The sequence below is a fragment of the Lagenorhynchus albirostris genome, chromosome 7 (genome assembly GCF_949774975.1).
Source record: "Lagenorhynchus albirostris chromosome 7, mLagAlb1.1, whole genome shotgun sequence".
Classification (NCBI taxonomy): domain Eukaryota; kingdom Metazoa; phylum Chordata; class Mammalia; order Artiodactyla; family Delphinidae; genus Lagenorhynchus; species Lagenorhynchus albirostris.
Window position 1 is genome coordinate 10094267 of NC_083101.1, and position 17710 is coordinate 10111976.

At 39.0% G+C, this 17710-nt stretch overlaps 1 protein-coding gene across 3 annotated transcripts in view; it reads left to right on the forward strand.

Annotated features, from left to right (window-relative positions):
- The window catches only part of MAPKAP1 (MAPK associated protein 1), a 231265-nt gene that overhangs the window by 56871 nt on the left and 156684 nt on the right, over nt 1–17710 (forward strand). The window lies entirely within an intron of this gene.

Genomic DNA, 17710 nt, shown 5'->3' on the forward strand with positions numbered 1-17710 from the left:
TCTTTGTACAGAGTGCCCAGCATAGTGCTCAATAAGTATTGGGGTGGGGAGAGATAAATCTGCATCCTGCTGGGTTATATTTGGTAATTCACATGACTCTAATGATAACAATAATATTAATAATAGTAACTTGCATATATTAAGAATTTACTATGTGCTAGTCACCATTCTGAGTGCTTTGCATGTAATGATTAATTTACTTCTCACAACAGCCCTGCGAAGAGTTATTACAGTAATCCCCAGTTTGAGAGGTGAGGAGACTGAGGCCCAGCAAAGTTAAATAATTTGCCTTAGGTTGCATAGCTGGGAGGTGGGGAGTCAGCATGTGCCCAGGCAGTCTGGCTGCAGACAGCGTTCCTAATCTCTGCGTTATGCTTGCATGAGGTGTGAGGGCTCCCAAAGGTCTCCTACTTGTTATTGTGAGGTTAATTCTCAGCCAGATTTTGAGCCACTCCATATTTTCCCCAAGGGGTTGGCCGAAAAGGTAGGGATCATTCCTTTTGCCCTGAGGTTTTCATAAAGTCTTTTTGCCAGTGGAATATTTGTAGCTGAAGCCATTTAGGAGACAGTGAGGTGCTTAGGGATAGAGTGCTGCTGTTCTACTGATGACACAATGGTTTATGTGCTTTGGTCTTAAAGGGTACAGGCTCTGTTTCCTCAAGTCCAAATGATTGAGGGAAATGAGTGAGAGTAAGCTGATTGCAGTTTAATCTTGGAAGGATCGAGGTAATTTGTACAGCCTGGTAAGTATTTAGACTTGACTAGGAGGAAGGGTGTTGCTTGTAGAAAAAGCAGAAAAATATTAAAGTGTATTTTGTGTGCAAAACAAAGGGTCTTTCTGTGAAATCAGTAACGTCTAGGTGATTATTTTCAAAGAAAGATTATTTCCAAAGTGAGATTTAAGCCATTTAAAGATGTGAATTGATGGGAGTACTTTTCTCCTTTTTCACCACTCTCTCCTCACAATGTGTCCCTAAGGTCATCCAGTGATTCCTTCTCAGTGTCTGTCAGATTTGACACTTCTCAGATTCACTCCTTTGTTCTAGGACCTTCTCGGATCCCGTTTATGTTACAGCAGCAGCTTCCAGGCTGGTCTCCCTGCCACCTGTGCCCTCTCCTTCTGTGTGTCGTGTATAACAGTGGCCAGATTAAATACCCCCACTGCCCTCCTGAGGTAGCAAAACTAAACTCCACTTGACAGAGCCCTTCAGCAGTGGCAGCCTTTCTCCCCACATACTTTCCAACTTAATTCTTACTGTTCAGTGAAGTTTGATCTTTATTTACCCATCACCTACCTTCCTGTTGTAGGTATGCTACTTTAATTAATACATCATTTCTCATTTCAGCCCCAGGATAGCCCAGGGAGATAGAGATTTTTATTCTTGTTTTCTAGATGAGGAAACCAAGAGGCAGAGAGGAGAAAACCCTACAAAGGAACTTCCACGTGGGTGCAAAATAATTATTAGTGGAACGAATGAATGAAAGCCAGTAGTTAGGAAAGTTTGTGCCGTACTTGAACGTGGGTCAGCCTGATTCTAGATCGTCTGTCACCCTGTCTCCCAACAGAACCCCTTTTGCTGATTACCTGACAGTTTGGTAGTCTGACTGCAAATGATTTCTAATTTTTTCACACCTTTGCTCCAGTCATTTCTTCAACCCGGACTGCAGTTAGCCCATTGCCTCATTGTCTGCAGAAAACAGAACAAAATTCATTCTGGTTAGCACTTTGATACTTGAACCACTTTTTTTTTTGCAGTATGCGGGCCTCTCACTGTTGTGGCCTCTCCCGTTGTGGAGCACAGGCTCCGGACGCGCAGGCCCCGGACGCGCAGGCCTAGCGGCCATGGCTCACGGGCCCAGCCGCTCCGCGGCATGTGGGATCTTCCCGGACCGGGGCACGAACCCGTGTCCCCTGCATCGGCAGGCAGACTCTCAACCACTGCGCCACCAGGGAAGCCCTTGAACCACTTTTTATCTTGCCATTCCCTCTGCACTTTTGTATCATTTACATTATACTTAGAGACTGATTTGTGACGTTTCTAATCAGATCGTGTGTGTATGTGTGCTTCACAGTGGGCTTTTTGGGCAGGGGTCTGGGTGTGTTGGGTTAAGTGTCAGACAGTCTTGGGTCCTGGCTTTGCCACTTAGTGTCTGTACAATTTTGGGTAAATAAGAGCTTAACTTCTCTTGGACCCCAGCGTCCTCTCCTTCCAGCCTTGCTGGTAGGAGTTGTGAGACTTATCGGAAGGCTCATGCATGAGAAAATGTTGCTGTAGTCACTGGCACATAATAAATGACCAACTCATAGATTAATTTCTTCAATTAATTAGTGCTTTTCAGTGGTGGATGGTCTGATAGCTGGACACACTAGTACACCCACACTATGTGCAGTATTTGGTTTAGACTTTTCTCTCTAGGGATGATGACCCTTCTGGCAGTGTTAGATGGACTTTTCCAGCTCGCATGTTAGAGAATATGCAGTTATCTGGCAGATATTATAGTTATAGAGTTGTTAGGTGTACAGGAGTTTTGAATTATCTACTTCATTTCACTTGCCTTTGTTGTATCTTTGATATATATATACATTAACATTTTTTCTTACATACTTTTTTCAAACCAGTACTTCCCTTAGGTTAAGTGTTTGGTTTAGCTTTTTTCCTTCTTTCTATTCAGTTTTATTTTTGTTCCTGTCTGCACATCTCTTTCAAGATACGTTTTTCTGTCCTAGGCACAACACCTGTCATTGGAGAGGTGTTTTCTGCCTTTGCTTGGTTCACAGTCGAGTTGATCTTGGAGCCAGTCTCCTCTTCTGTTGTTTGGGAGTAGTACCCTAGAGTTCCTGCCGACACACATCAGTGGAGGAGGAAGACCTGGGAATAAGGAATGTAGTCTCTGCCATGGAGCTGTCTGTCCTTTAGGGGAAGGCATCACAGAGCAGCAGCTGTTCCCACCACACCAGCCATAGGTGGTGCCCGGGGGTTGCATGTGTGCCAGACTGAACTGAGCTGCTTTAGGTGGGCCATGTTTAAGCAGGTATAGACATGCCCCCTAGCAGTTTTATTTCATTTAATTTAGTGAAAACTTATTGAGTGTCTACTTTCTAGGCCCTCTGGATACATATATGAATAAATTCCTACCCCTGCTCTGAAGGAACTTGTATGTAGACTAATAGGTAAACAAAACACAGCAAGGAGCATTAAGAAAGTTCTAAATCAAAGACAGCTTAAAAATCCAGGTTTCGTGTATCTCTTTTTGAGCAGTAGATGCTAACTTATCTTTAGCATAATTAGTTTTAGTTTAGGTGTAATTTTACATCATGCTTGTGCACCTACCTTTGTAATCTTTGAATTTTTCTTTTTATATAATAAATACTCCTTTTCAGTGACTAGCTTACATTCCTTTGGCAGATATTGCAGAGTTTACATACCTCTTTCTTTAAGGCTGCTTCATGAACGGTCTTGTGGAGAAGGCAAGGGTGGGAGTGTTTTAGCAAAGAGTAGAACAGTGTTCTTCTTGGTGAAGATGCAGTAAGTGATAGGAGTCATTTTGGCCTGAATATATAGTGGAAGGGAGTTTTTTTTTCTTTCTTTTTTTTTTTTTAAATTTGAGCAGTAACTGGGGAACATATAGAGAAAAAGATAGTTTGGGAAGTGGGGGGAACCCAGTGGTAGTTCATATCTAGGAGTTTTAATTTAGTTTGTGAAGTATTGGGAAACTTCCCCAATCATCTGAGAAGAGGTGCGTGCCACTACTGATGTATGGGGTGAATGGGGCTATTCTAAGCTGCTGGCTCTTGGTGTAAATAGACATTCGAGAACATCTGATAATTCTGAGGGTAAAATTAGTAGGACTAGATGTCTGCCTGGCCCTCTGGGAACAGAAGGCTTCCTGGTGGAAAGGCTGGAATTGCTGAAGAATGGCATGCCTCTGATTAAATGGAAAAAGACTAAGGATTAGAGCTAAAGAGAAAGACTCCAACGTTAGACTGGTTAGCTTTGTCTGTGGACTAATTAGAGAGGGGATGACTTTTCCATCCAGTAGATGGTGATGGAGAAAAGCAGAGGACAGGCAGTCACAAAATGTGTTTTCCTATCCCAGAGTTCTGCCCTTTTCTTGCTGGTAAGTCCTCATGAACTCTTTGAGCCTCAGTTTCCTCATGTGAAAGAAATGGGGATAATAATACCTACTGGATGTGGTTATTTTGAAGGTTAAATGGAGAACACCGGTGAAAGTGCTATAGAAGCTGCCTCCTGTTACTCTAATAGATTATTATATTAAGCATTATGTTCTGCAACTTTGACTTTCTATCTCCCCTGTAACCCTTCGTCAAGCGTTCTCAGGATTATATTCCAAGGAGAAATTTAAACCTTGCCTAGCTTCACCAGTACTCAGTTTGACCACAGAAAATGGGTTCGTGAGGCTGTGTAATGTTCATTTGCCAGGTAGAAAGGAAGTGAAACCATAGGTATTTCAGTGAGATTTTTTTCCCTCTTCCCCACTTTGTGAAAAGTATATTCATGTGTTTTATAAGACTCCACTACAAGTCTAAGTTGGTGACAAGAATCACCATTATTGCTAAATTTATTATACTTTCACCTCTTTTCCCTGAGTGACTCATTGAATCCTGGAAATGCAACGGTGTTTTTGTTTAGGAGGAGGTGGTGGTGAGGGAGAACTTGGGAATGACTTTTAAGTAAGAGAACTTTGTATTATATTTATCTGTCTGGAGGCAATAAGTCTGTTTCAGCAGATTAAATACAGACTTCTTTATAAAGCCCTGTTTTCTCAAACCTCTTATCAGCAGCACTTGGCAGTAATCACACCTACGGAAACTTGTAATTTTCCTCAAGGAGGTGACACTGACAGAATTAAAAATGAAGGAGCCCCCCTGAAAAGCAAGTTCATTACAAATTAACAGTGGTCTTAGCAAAGCAGTGGGCTAAGGCGTGTCAAATAGCGATATGGATAAAGAAACCCAGCATTTTAAACTGTCAGAGCTGGGAGCAGGGCTAGCCTGAGAACAAATTAATCACATATTGTCAAGGCAAAGTTGCATCAAATTAACACATCGGATTCCAGCATATTAATGTTAGAATGCTTTCACCTGATTATTACTGCAAACCGTTGCCCCTCTTTGAATGCAAAGATATAATTAAATTGCTAAATAGAAAGTGCATATAATATCTCCACATGCATTTAGGATGCGTGAGCTGAAAAGTGCACATCCTAGGAAGTGACAGATTCTATTTGTAGGGGGAAAACTTTACTTTTTTTCCCTTTTATTTACTTGGGAGTACTAGAGTATGAAATTAGAAAAGTTAGTTATGTTATTCATATCCTATATGAGTTAGATGAAATACAGGTTTAATTTAACTGATTTGCTACACTGGCTATGAGTACATAATTACCTCTGCATTTTTCTGGAAGAGAAATGGAAAATATTGCACAATAGTCCTTTACAACAAAATGGCCCATTACACGTAATCCTAGTGGTGAATCTGTTATCAGAAGGTTCTTAGGAGAAACTAGACTGGCCATTTCTGACAACTGCCTTGTACATAGGAGTTACTTTCTGGCTCTGCTTGATCTAGTGTGTGTGTTTTACGATATTCAAAACAAGAATTCTGGCAGAAGGCCAACTCTAGTTGACCATTCTGATCAAGGAAGCAGCCAAGAGAGAAGAACTTGCTTTTTGTTAGTCCCTGCTTGTCCCAGGTTATACTCGGGCCAGGGCTTCTGGCTTGCTGTCTCTGACAGCAAGACACATCCAGCCTTGCTGTGTCTGTTAGGCACACTTAGGCTTGGCTGTTCTCCCTCTGTCCTCTAGCAAGCTCTGATGGTCCTCTGCATTAAAATCTTCCTTAAAACTCGCCTACTTTCATGAAGCCTCCTTCAGCAACCCAGGCATTCACAGACATCTCTCTTCAGCTTTGGGATAGGGCAGTCTTGATTTACAAATCTCACTTAGGAAGAGCTGTGGGGCTTGTAAACCCGGAGAAAGAAGCCGTGATCACTAGGAGCCAGCGTGGGTTCACTCAGAACCAGGCAGGCCAAGATAACCTCATTTCTTTCTTCGGTAGTGTGATTAGCTAGAGTACTTGGTCATGGTGTTCTGAATTTCAGTAAAGCATCTGACTGTTGTAGCAGAATCTTGTACAGTATTCTTGTAGGCAAGCTGAAGAAACGTTGGCCAGTAACATTGTGGTCAGGTGGGCTTGCACCTGGCCTGAGTGACGAGGCACAGAGTGACTACAGACACGTGTTGATCTGGATAGCTATCTATTGTGGCAAGCTGCAGGACTCGTGTGTTCAGGGGCTTGGTGAGAACATTGATGACAGGCTGATCACATTCATGGAAGGCAGAAACTGGGGGGAATAACAGGCATGTGCTGTAACAAAGTCAGAGACCGAAGTGGCCTTGACAAGGCAATGGTACACTTGCGCTTAGGCCATAAAATGCAGTTCTTTGTGTATGAGGGCAGTGAAAGAGAAGGGCAACATATGATTTAACCAAGACGTACATGGAAGAAAGTTGGTTGTAAGGTCAGTATGATTGAACACAGCCAGAGAGGTAGAAGAAAAACTCATTTGTTCATTCACTCTGAAATATTTCTTGAGAGCCTATATGTGCCAGGAACTTTGCTAAATGCTGAGGATACAATGGCGAATGAAACAGAGGCCCCAAACTCGTGGTGTATGTAATCTTGTAGAAGATTGAGACAATTAAAATAAGATGTACCAAATGCTATGGGAGGAAAAGTTCAGTAGGCTGAGCTCCTTAAAGGAGGGGCACCTGGCTGGGACTTGGGATGGGTGGGTATTAGGGAAGACCCCTTAGATGAACCCTAAGCCAAACTTTGAAGGATGGGAGGGGGTTAGTTAGGTAAGAAGCTTCCAGGCAGGGGAAATGCAGGTATAAAAATCTGAGGTGAGATTCTGGGAGAATGAAGGTAGTTGAGTGTGCCTGCAACATAGAGGGTGGAAGAGGCAAGAGATGAGGCTTGATCAAGAAGGTTCTGACCTGATCCTGAGAGTCATATTTTGAGCAAGGGATTGACATCCTCAGGTCTGAATAAATCACTGTGCCTCCACTTAGCAAAAGTAGAGAGTTTAGTGTGCGGGAGTAGTGTGTGCCTATAAGATGGACTTTGGCGACTGTAAACAGCCTGTGTTCAGACATAGGCTGCCAGGAGGAGGTGGAGACTGGGAACGGGGTGTATGAGTTGGGATTTACAAAATCTGCCCGGAGAAGAGAAGACCCAGGAAGATCTGAGCATTGCCTGAATGTGGTAGAAATGTTCTCAGGCAGAGGAGGGCTCTACATGGCTCTGCCAGGCTGGGCACAGCAAAGGGAGTATTAACCATCTTTCCGTGGTTAAGTGTTCATTGTTGCTGTTTGGGAGGCAGTGTAGTAAAATAGAAGGAGCCTTAACTCCCTAGACTTGCATTCTATAGTCTTGGACCTTACCTTTAGGTCTTTAATCCATTTTCAGTTAATTTTTGCGTGTGGTGTGAGGTTAGGGTCCAGCTTCATTCTTTGACATGTGGATATCCAGTTTTCCCAGCACCATTTGTTGAAGAGACATTCTTACCTTACGTGACTTATAGTGAAAGCACAGCTCACAAGTAGAAAGATAATGGTCAGAGTTTTATCCTTCATATTTATGTGACTTTCCTTGATAATCTACATAGTAAAGCCTCTTATTTGAAATACACTTTTTCTTATTGTGGTAATCATTTTGCAATATATATAGAGAGAGATAGATAGGTATAGATATATAGATCAAATTGTTATGTTGTACACCTTAAACTAATACTCTGTGTCGATTATATCTCAATAAAGCTTCAAGAAAAATACCCTTTCCCTCATCTCATCACTTGCGTCCATATTCTGTCATATCATGCTTCCCGTTCTTTGTATGTTCTGTTCTCTGTGCCTGGAATGCCTTCGTCAGTGAATTCCTGTTTATCTTTTAAGATTCAGCCCACATATGACCTCCCTTGACTCCCTCAAGTTCACTCCCAGAAGTTGCACTTATCACACTCCATTGTAATTATATGTTTACATATCCTTCGCACACACAAGAATGTAAGCTCTGTGTGGACAGGGACAATGTTCAGTTTGTCTTTATAACCCAGCAACTAGCACAGATCCTGTCATCCAGTAGTCATTTAGTAAAATTAAATGAATGAACAGGCCACCTTTGTCATAGAGACTATAAAATGGTGAAGGGTAAGATGCCTCAGTTTTATATATAATGAGCTGAGCTTCTGTCTCCTCAATTCTAAAATTAGGAGATAGATAAGTTCTCTGAGGTCCCTTCTGGCTCCAACAATCTATGAAAATTGCATAGGGAATTCCTATCCAAGTACTCCCAGAGCTTCATTACCACAAATCTCACAAGATCTACCATCAAATGAGACCAAATCTTAACTTTTTTTGGTTGGGGGGCTGGGGGCCCTAAGGAATTTTGCCGTTCAAGGGTCAGATGAAGTAAAGTGTGTTGGCTGAGCCTTTCCAGTGTGTTCTGGTTTCAGCAGTTCTGTCTTTCATTGCAGGCAAGGCATTCCCACCCTCTTTTGGCCTCACTGTTCTCATTTCTAAAATTGGGAAGATTGGACAGAGTCATCAATTTTTACTGATTCAGTATGTGTGTGTTTGAGGGGGTAATGAATGTATTTTGAAAAAGCATATTCAATATTCTAATATTATGTAAGGAAAATTTAAAAATAATTTTTATACAATACTTACAAAGAAGTAAAGCCTCATTAAGATTTGACTGTTGCGGATATGCAGAAGATAGAATAAATTTTAATGGCCATGGTGAGGTGCACATCATCTTTGGGGGGGAGTGTGAGATTTTTATAGTTATCAGAAGGGGTCGTGGGTTAAAGATGGTCATGAAACAACACTGCATTAGTTTCTGTTCCTATTCTAATTTTCTATGATTCTGTAATGATGAAAATTTCACAGAAGGCTTTAGTGGGATGAGCCCTACTTAATTCTGGTGTATGTATGAGTTGTACCTACAGGTTTTGTTTGCTTGTTTGTTTTTTAAAATTGAATCCTGACTCTGTTACTTACTAGCTATGTGACCATGGGCCAATCACTTAATCTCTCTAAGCCTTACTTTTTTCATTTGTAAAAGGGATATGATGGTTAACACCTTCTATATAAGATTATAGTGAGAATTAAATAATTAAAGCTCTTAGTGGATGGCACATCATAAATGTTCTGTTCATATTAGTTATTATTGTTAGAGATTTGGAGGTGAATATTAACCACACCTCTCCCTGATCTGACTTTGGTACCCTGAGAGTTCCAACGTAGAAATCAGAAAAATGGAATTTTAAACGTTCATTTTATTACTGGCAAATCTGCTTATGATTTGCAACCCTAATACCCTAATACTTCCTCCACTGAGTGTAGACCAGCACTATCTGGTAGAAGTTTCTATGTTGATGGAAATGTTCTATATCTGTGCTGTCCAGTATGGTAGCCACCACTCACATGTGACTGTTAAGTACTTGAAATGTGACTAGTGTGACTGTGGAACTGAATTTTAAATTTTATTTAAATTAAATTTAAATGGCCACATGTGGTTAGTGGCTACTGTATTGGACAGTGCAGGTCTAGACATTGGGATGACTCACCCAAGGCAATATCTGATCTGCAGAGGAGACAGACTTTTCAGAATTGCTGTCTCATACCCTTTCCATGCCAGTAATGGAATTAGAGCGATCTGGGCCCTCAGACCTGCTGCTAGAAAGCTGGCCAGGTCCCTGACCCCCAAAGTTTGAACACAGGAGCAACTGCTGAGCAGACACTGAGTGCCTGGAACGGCTAAGGCCACGTCAGTTAACTCACTCTTCCTGGGACAAAGAGAAGGAATCTGATTTTCCCCAATATTTCTAAAAGGGCAGAGAGACCTATTTTGTGGCTAAAGCTAAGAAGCCTGGAAACGGAAGGAATAGTTCCCCTTATACTAGTGACTGCATGTTGGACAGAGCATTTTCTTAATAAATTTTAAACTTTCAATGCGTAGTGATAAAGACTTGTTTATATTTTGCTTCCTTCTATACTTTAAATATGACCCTAGTTTTTTCCTTCTATACTTGTGTATTTTTTTTTTTACCATGTAGTTGGATGATTCTAAGCGTAGCTTATTTTTAGACAGAATGAAGACAAATACTTAAAACTACAATTAAAATAAAATGTTTTGTAAATCTCTGCCCTGAATTCAGTCTTATCTCATTTATATTGACCATGGCTTTTGGTAAGCTTATGGAAAGTCAGTTGCTTCTTTGTAGCTCTTTTTTCTTCTTCTTCATGTTCTTTTCATTGGGCTTAAGTATTAAAGGGAATCTTATCAGTATAGCTTGTTTCTATAGAAACAAGGGGAAAGGGGAAAGTTGATGTTTCTTTTGAAACTTCCCCAAAGGAACATCTTGCTTATAGCCTAGCAGCATGTGTAGTGATTGTGTAGTTTCAGGGTGTGGGGACATCCTGTTGTCCATGAGTAACTGAGTGAATTTGAAATGGCAATATTTTGGAATCAGATCTTACATTTGGAGATTTGTCTTGAAGTCACCATCACATGTACAGCACCCCACCTTTATTGAAATAAACATTGGTTATGCTTCTAAAGTTTTCCATTGATATCCTTTCTCATTAAGTATATTCAACCTATTAAAGAGTGGTCTTAAAGACCCATGTACAATTATGGGATATGAGCAGTTATTTTAATGACCATGTAATTTATATCATGAGGATATAGCATATCTAAAGCAGCCTTCAATTAATTAGAAGAGGCTATTAACCTACATGTATAAAAATTCCATTTAAAACATCTTTGCCAAACTTCTTGTCCAATTTTATTGTATTTTATATGGTTCAGTTGTTTGAAATATCCTTAAAAATAGTTATTGTCTTGGAATGGTAAAGCATTGATTAAGCATTTACTGTGTGTTAGGCATGTGCTAAGTATTTTATATATATTATTTCATTTAATCCTCACAACAGCCTGTGAGATAGGCGGTGTCACTGGTTTACACTGGTTTACAGATGTGAAAATTTCTCTGGACCTCAGTCCTCTATATTGGAGTTAATATTACCCACTTCAGTGTGTTATGAGGATTAAATGAGATAATACATGCCCACCTTGAAGCAGGTACTCAATAAATGATAGCTGCTATTCTTGTTATTTTTGATTTCATGTTTTAAACAGGTAATGCTTCTTATGATTAAAAATGTAAAAAGATATTATACAGTGAAAAGTCTTTCTCGTTCCTGTCTTTCATTCATCTAGTGCCTACCCATACCCATTTTGTTAGTTTGTTGTAGATCTTCCAGAGTGTACATATACAAATATGAATTTATATTCTTATTCTTTCACCTTTTACGCAAAATGTAACATACTGCTAACACTGTTCCAGAGCTTCCTTTTTTGTACTTAACAGTATAACTTGGAAATCTGTCTGTATTAGTGCCCTGAGAATTTCTCATTCCTTCCTATTGCTGCATAGTATTCCATTGTTTGGAAATATTATAGTTTCTTTAGCCAGTTCCCTGTTGATGGAGACTTGAGTTGTTTCTAATATTTTGCTATTATAAACAATGCAGCAGTGAATAGTCTTGTACATATGGCATTTAAAAGTGTGCAATTATGTATGTAGGATAAATTCCAGGAAGCAGAATTGCTGGGTCAAAGGGAATAGGCATTTGTGATTTTTGTAAGTATTGCCAAATTGCCCTGCATAGGGATTGTGTCAGTTACACTGCTACCAGCAATATGTGAGAGTGCCTGTTTCCTCACAGCTTCACCACAGAATTTATCAAATGTTTGGATTTTTGCCAGTCTAATAGGTGAAAAGTGAATCTGTGTCATTTTAATTTGCATTTCTCTTATGAGTGAGGTTGAGCTTTTCATTTGTTTAAGAACCTTGGCAGTTTTGTGAATTTCCCAGATGTATTGGATTCTTGATCTTTTTCTTATTTGCTAGGAGTTCTTTATATGTTAGGGAGATTAGTCCAGTTTATTGTGTATCTTTTGATTTTGTGGATTTTTTTGGGCTAGATATACTTTTTTTAATATAGTGAAATTTGTCATTTTTTCCCTTTATAGCTTCTGGATTTTGAATTCATTTGTTTGGGGAAGTATTTTTCATATTCTTGCATAATTCTTAAGTTTATTCCTAGATATTTGCAGTTATTGCCGTTGTAAATGGGGTCTTACTTTCTGTTACATTTTTATTATGTGTGCGAAACGTGCTGATTTCTGTGTTAATTTTGTATTCCTTTACATTACCAAATTCTCTGTTTATGGTAATTTTTTGTTAGTTCTTATGGGATTTCCATGTACAAGAGTATTATTAATACAGAATAATATAATATAGTGATTTATTTTTACCTCTTTCATTTCCGTTTTTGTATCTCTGACCACTTTCTCTTTTCTAGTGTTGTTATCTTTATCACTATTACCACTACCACAGTACTTGGCATTAAGCTAAAAATTGGCATTAAGTAAATGTTAATTCTCTCTTTAAATTACAAGCCATAAATATCTAAAATGTAGCTAGCCAGTGATTATGTCAAGCAGAAAATATTAAGAAAAAATTTAATGAGTGAAAAAAGGGAGGGGGAGTTGAAAATGTCTTTGTAGGCTATGATCCTTTCCTGCAATGCTTGTAACAGCCTGTATTAAATAGGGTGGGGTTTTTGTTTAGTTTTTGCCATTGTTGAAAAGATAATCATTTGAGATGTGTATTTTGAGTAACTATGGGTCTTTTCTCCCTTAGAAATCACTTGGCATTCTTTTTTCTTTCACTCTGGAGAAGAATTAGCACTTGACAGTATACTATGAGATTATGTCTTTGTGTTCTACGAGTAATAACCGTGCATTTTATTAAATATAGACCAGCATTAGAATTAGCAACTGATGGACTTCCCTGGTGGTACAGTGGTTAAGAATCCACCTGCCAATTCAGGGGACACGGGTTTGAGCCCTGGTCCAGGAAGATCCCACGTGCCATGGAGCAACTAAGCTCTTGCGCCACAACTACTGATCCTGTGCTCTAGAGCCTGCGAGCCACAGCTACTGAGCCCGCCTGCCACAACTACTGAAGCCTGTGCACCTAGAGCCCGTGCTCCGCAACAAGAGAAGCCACCGCAATGAGAAGCCCGCATGCCACAACGAAGAGTAGCCCCCACTCACGGCAACTAGAGAAAGCCCACGTGCAGCAACGAAGACCCAATGCAGCCAAAAATAAAAATAAATAAATACACTGAACTGAACTGAAATCAGTTTAAGGTTTTCCAGAGCTTCTTAGCAGGAATTTTTGATTTTTATTTTCCTGCTAACTAACTTCCTATTTCTTGATTCATAGTAGTCCTATAATGAGTTGTCTCTAGCATTAAAACTTTTGCTTTAAGAGGGTTCTGTTTTTGTTTGTTTGTTTTTTGTTTTTGGTAAACTGTAGGGGACCAGAAGAATTTGAAGGAGGAAAGAGTATGGAGAAAAATTAAGAGTGTTCTAGGACATAATGCATTTCTCTTTTCTTCCCTCCATACCTCCCTCCCTGTGTCCTTAAAGGAACTTGTTGGTTGCTTGGGAATAACTGGGTTCTTTTCTTCTCCATATAAGCTGAAAAGATTGTGAGGCTCCTCATTCATCTGTGAAGTAGAGAAATGGATTCACTTGTAAATATGTCTTAAATTTTTAAAAATTAATTGAGTATATACAGAAAAGTATTTTAAAGGTATAGGCAGGGTATAAAGTTGTACAATAATCACTCATGTACCACCCAGTTTGGGAGTAAGAACATTACTTTTACTTCTGAAGTCCCCTCTGTATCTTCCTTGCTTTCTTCCCACTCAAAGAAGGTGTCTTTAATTCCCTTGCTTCTCCTTATAGCTTTATCCCATGTATTTGTATCCCTAAACAATATAGTTTTGAACTTTATATAAATGTATTTATATTTATATATACTTACAGATATTTATATATAATTAAATATTATAAATGTTTATATTTATAATAAATACTTAATTACGCTTTAAGTATTCCTCAGTAACTTTTTTCTCTCAACATTATGTCCCTGAGATTCACCCATGTTGATACCTGTAGCTGTATAGTTAATTCATTGTACAAGTATACTGCAGTTTATCTGTTTGATCGTTGATGAACATTTGGGTTGTTTACAGTTCTTGCTATTACAAACAATACTGTTTATAAATATTTTACATGTGTAAGAATTACCCCAAAAGCAGAGGGTTAAAAACAGTTTTGACCATGAATCACATATAATAAGAGAGAATACATTTTAGATCCTGACCCAGTACACACATACATTAAGTACATGTGCAGATATATATAATATATCGAAACAAAATTTTGTGAAAGAATACTGACCAGAACCAAGTGTAAATGCACTCTGATATATTTTATTCGAATCTATTCTATTTTATTAAAAAAAAAATGCTGGTCAAAAATGGCTAAATTGATTTCCCAACCCTCAGGACCATGGTTTGAAAATTCCTGTTGCAGAGTACATGCAGATGTGGAATTAAAGGGTCATAGCGTATGTGTGCGTCTTCAACCTTAACAGATAATACTGAATTGTTTTCCAAAGTGGTTATTCCCATTTACACTCCCTCCAGCAGTATGTAAGTGTCCCATTTATCCCATCAGACTTAATTTTTTCATCTTGTAGATGTGAAATCATCTCGCTGTGATTTGAGTTTGTATTTCTCAGGTTATAATTGAGATTGACCATCTTGTGTGTGTATTGATTATTTATGTTTGCTGGTCTGTGAAGTACTTTTTCACATCTTTTGTCCATTTTTGTTTATCATGTCTTAATGATTTGAAGGAATTTTTAAAAATGTATTTTGGATAGTAATCATTTTAATGGATTTGGACACTAACCATTCTGTTGCAAATATGTTCTCCCGATTGTGGCTTGTCTTCATTATCTTTATGGTGTTTTTTGATGAGCAGAAATTCTTATTTTTAATATTGAATTTATAAGTCTTATACTTCATTATTTATACTTTATGTGTCTTGTTTAAGAAATCCTTCTCTACCCCAAGATCATAAAGATGTTTTCCTATGTTGTATTTAAAGTTTTCATATTTAAATAATCCATCTAGAATTCATTTTGTTTTTAAATGTGTGGTGTGAGGTAAAGGTCCATTTTCATTTTTTTTTTCTGGATGGTTAATCAGCTGTCCTGGCATTTATTTATTTATTAAAATAAATTTTATTTTATTTTTTTTTAAATAAATTTTATTTTATTTATTTTTGGCTGCGTTAGGTCTTCGTTGCTGCACATGGGCTTTCTCTAGTTGCTGTGAGTGGGGGCTACTCTTCGTTGTGGTACGTGGGCTTCTCATTGCGGGGGCTTCTCTTTTTGTAGAACATGGGCTCTAGGCACGTGGACTTCAGTAGTTCTGGCACGCGGGCTCAGTAGTTGTGGCTCGAGGACTGTAGAGCACAGGCTCAGTAGTTGTGGTGCAAGAGCTTGGTTGCTCCTCGGCATGTGGGATCTTCCTGGACCAGGGCTCGAACCCGTGTCCCCTGCATTGACAGGTGGATTCTTAACCAGTTCGCCACCAGGGCAGTCCCTTGGCATTATTTATTGAAGTGTCACCTTTTCTTGCTGATCTGTGGTGCTAGCTCAGTAATACATCAGATTTCGTTATGTGTATGTTTCTCCACTCTCTCTTCTGTTCTCATGGTTTAGTTGTTTTTCCCCAGGTTAATATCACACTATTTTAATTATTTCAGACTTAAAACAATTTCTGATATCTGGTAAATCATGTCCCCTCAACCTCCTTTTTCTTGTTCATGAATGCCTTGTGTATTTTGACCTCTTTATTGCACTAGCATGTAAATTTTGAAACTGCATGTCAGATTTTTCAGAAATTCCTATTGAGATTTTGATTAAAATTGAACTAAATTTGTAGATCAGTTTGGGAGAGCTGACGTCTTTAACATTTTGAACATGATATATCTCTCCATTTATTTAAGTGATATAAAATGTCTTTCATCAAATTTTGTAATTTCTCCATAGAAGTCTTATATGTCTTTTGTTAGACTGAATCACACATACTTAATATATTTTGATTGTATTCTCAATATCTTTTAAATCAGTGTCTCCCTGTTTGTTGCTAGTGTTCAGAAATAGCATCAATTTAATTTCAACAACCCTATTAAACTCTTATTAATCATATTTTATACCTTTTTTTTGTAGTCTGGAGTCAGTCACTTGCAAATAATAATAGTTTTGGTTTGTTTGTTTTTTTGGCTGCGTTGAGTGGCTTGCGGGATCTTAGTTCCTGATCAGGGATTGAACCCAGGCCCCAGCAGTGGAGATGCCGAGTCCCTACCACTGGATTGCCAGGGAATTCCCAGTTTTATTATTTTCTTTCCAATCCTTGTACTTTTATTTCTTTTTCGTGCCTTACTGAACTGGCTAAGACCTCTAATACCATGCTGAAAAGAGATAGTCTTGTTCCTGATATTAAAGGGAATACGTTCATTGTTTCACCATTAAGGATGATGTTTGTTATTTGATAGATGGCTTATGTTGGATTAAGAAAGGTCCCTGTTATTTCTTAGTTTGCTAAGATTATTATTTTTTAATCATGAGTGAATGTTGAATGTACTGAGTGCTTTTTCTATATTTATATAGCCTACTATATATTTTTCTCCTTTAATTTCTTAATCTAATTAATTACAGTAATTTTCTTTGTTTAACTGACTTTGCCTTTGATAAGATAAATTTAACTTTGTTCATCAGCTATCTTAGTTTTTATATATTGCTACATTGGTTGGTTAGTTTTTATTTTCCTATCGATTTTGCATCTTTGTTTACACTGGCCTGTAATATTCCTACCTTATACTCTCAGGGGTTTTTTTTAAAAGACAGCCCAGTTAATTAATTAATTAATTAATTAATTTTGGCTCTGTTGGGTCTTCGTTGCTGCGCAAGGGCTTTCTCTAGTTGTGGCGAGCGGGGGCTACTCTGTTGCGGTGCGTGCTCTCATTGCAGTGGCTTCTCTTGTTGTGGAGCACGGGCTCTAGGTGTGTGGGCTTCAGTGGTTGTGCCACGTGGGCTCAGTATTTGTGGCTCTCGGGCTCTACAGCGCAGGCTCAGTAGTGGTGGTGCACGGGCTTGGTTGCTCCGTGGCATGTGGGATCTTCCCGGACTAGGGCTCGAACCTGTGTTCCCTGCATTGGCGGGCGGATTCTTAACCACTGAGCCACCAGGGAACTCCCTACGCTCAGGTTTTGATATGGAGGCTTTCTAGCCTCATAAAGTGATTTAGGAATTGTTCTTTTTCAGTACCATTGAATAGTATGGTTAATATTAGCGCTCTCTATATTTTGAATGTTTGGTAGAACTTGCTAATAAAACTAGTTGTCACAGGCTGGGTTTCCCTGGGAAGCAGACTCTGAAATGGAGATTAGCATGCAGGAAATTGGTCAGAGAGTGCTTTCTGGATCATCGTCTGCTGGGGGAAGGGAAGGAAACAGGATTGGGTAGAAGGAATTGGACAGTAGGGCTTATACCATGGAGCACATTCTGAAGCTAGGATGGCCCTTTAGAGTTGTCCCAAGTTGGGATAAGGGGGCCAGGCCTTAATATTCTTGCAGTGACCATGCAGTCTATCCTTTGTACTGCTTATGTTTACTTGATTCATATA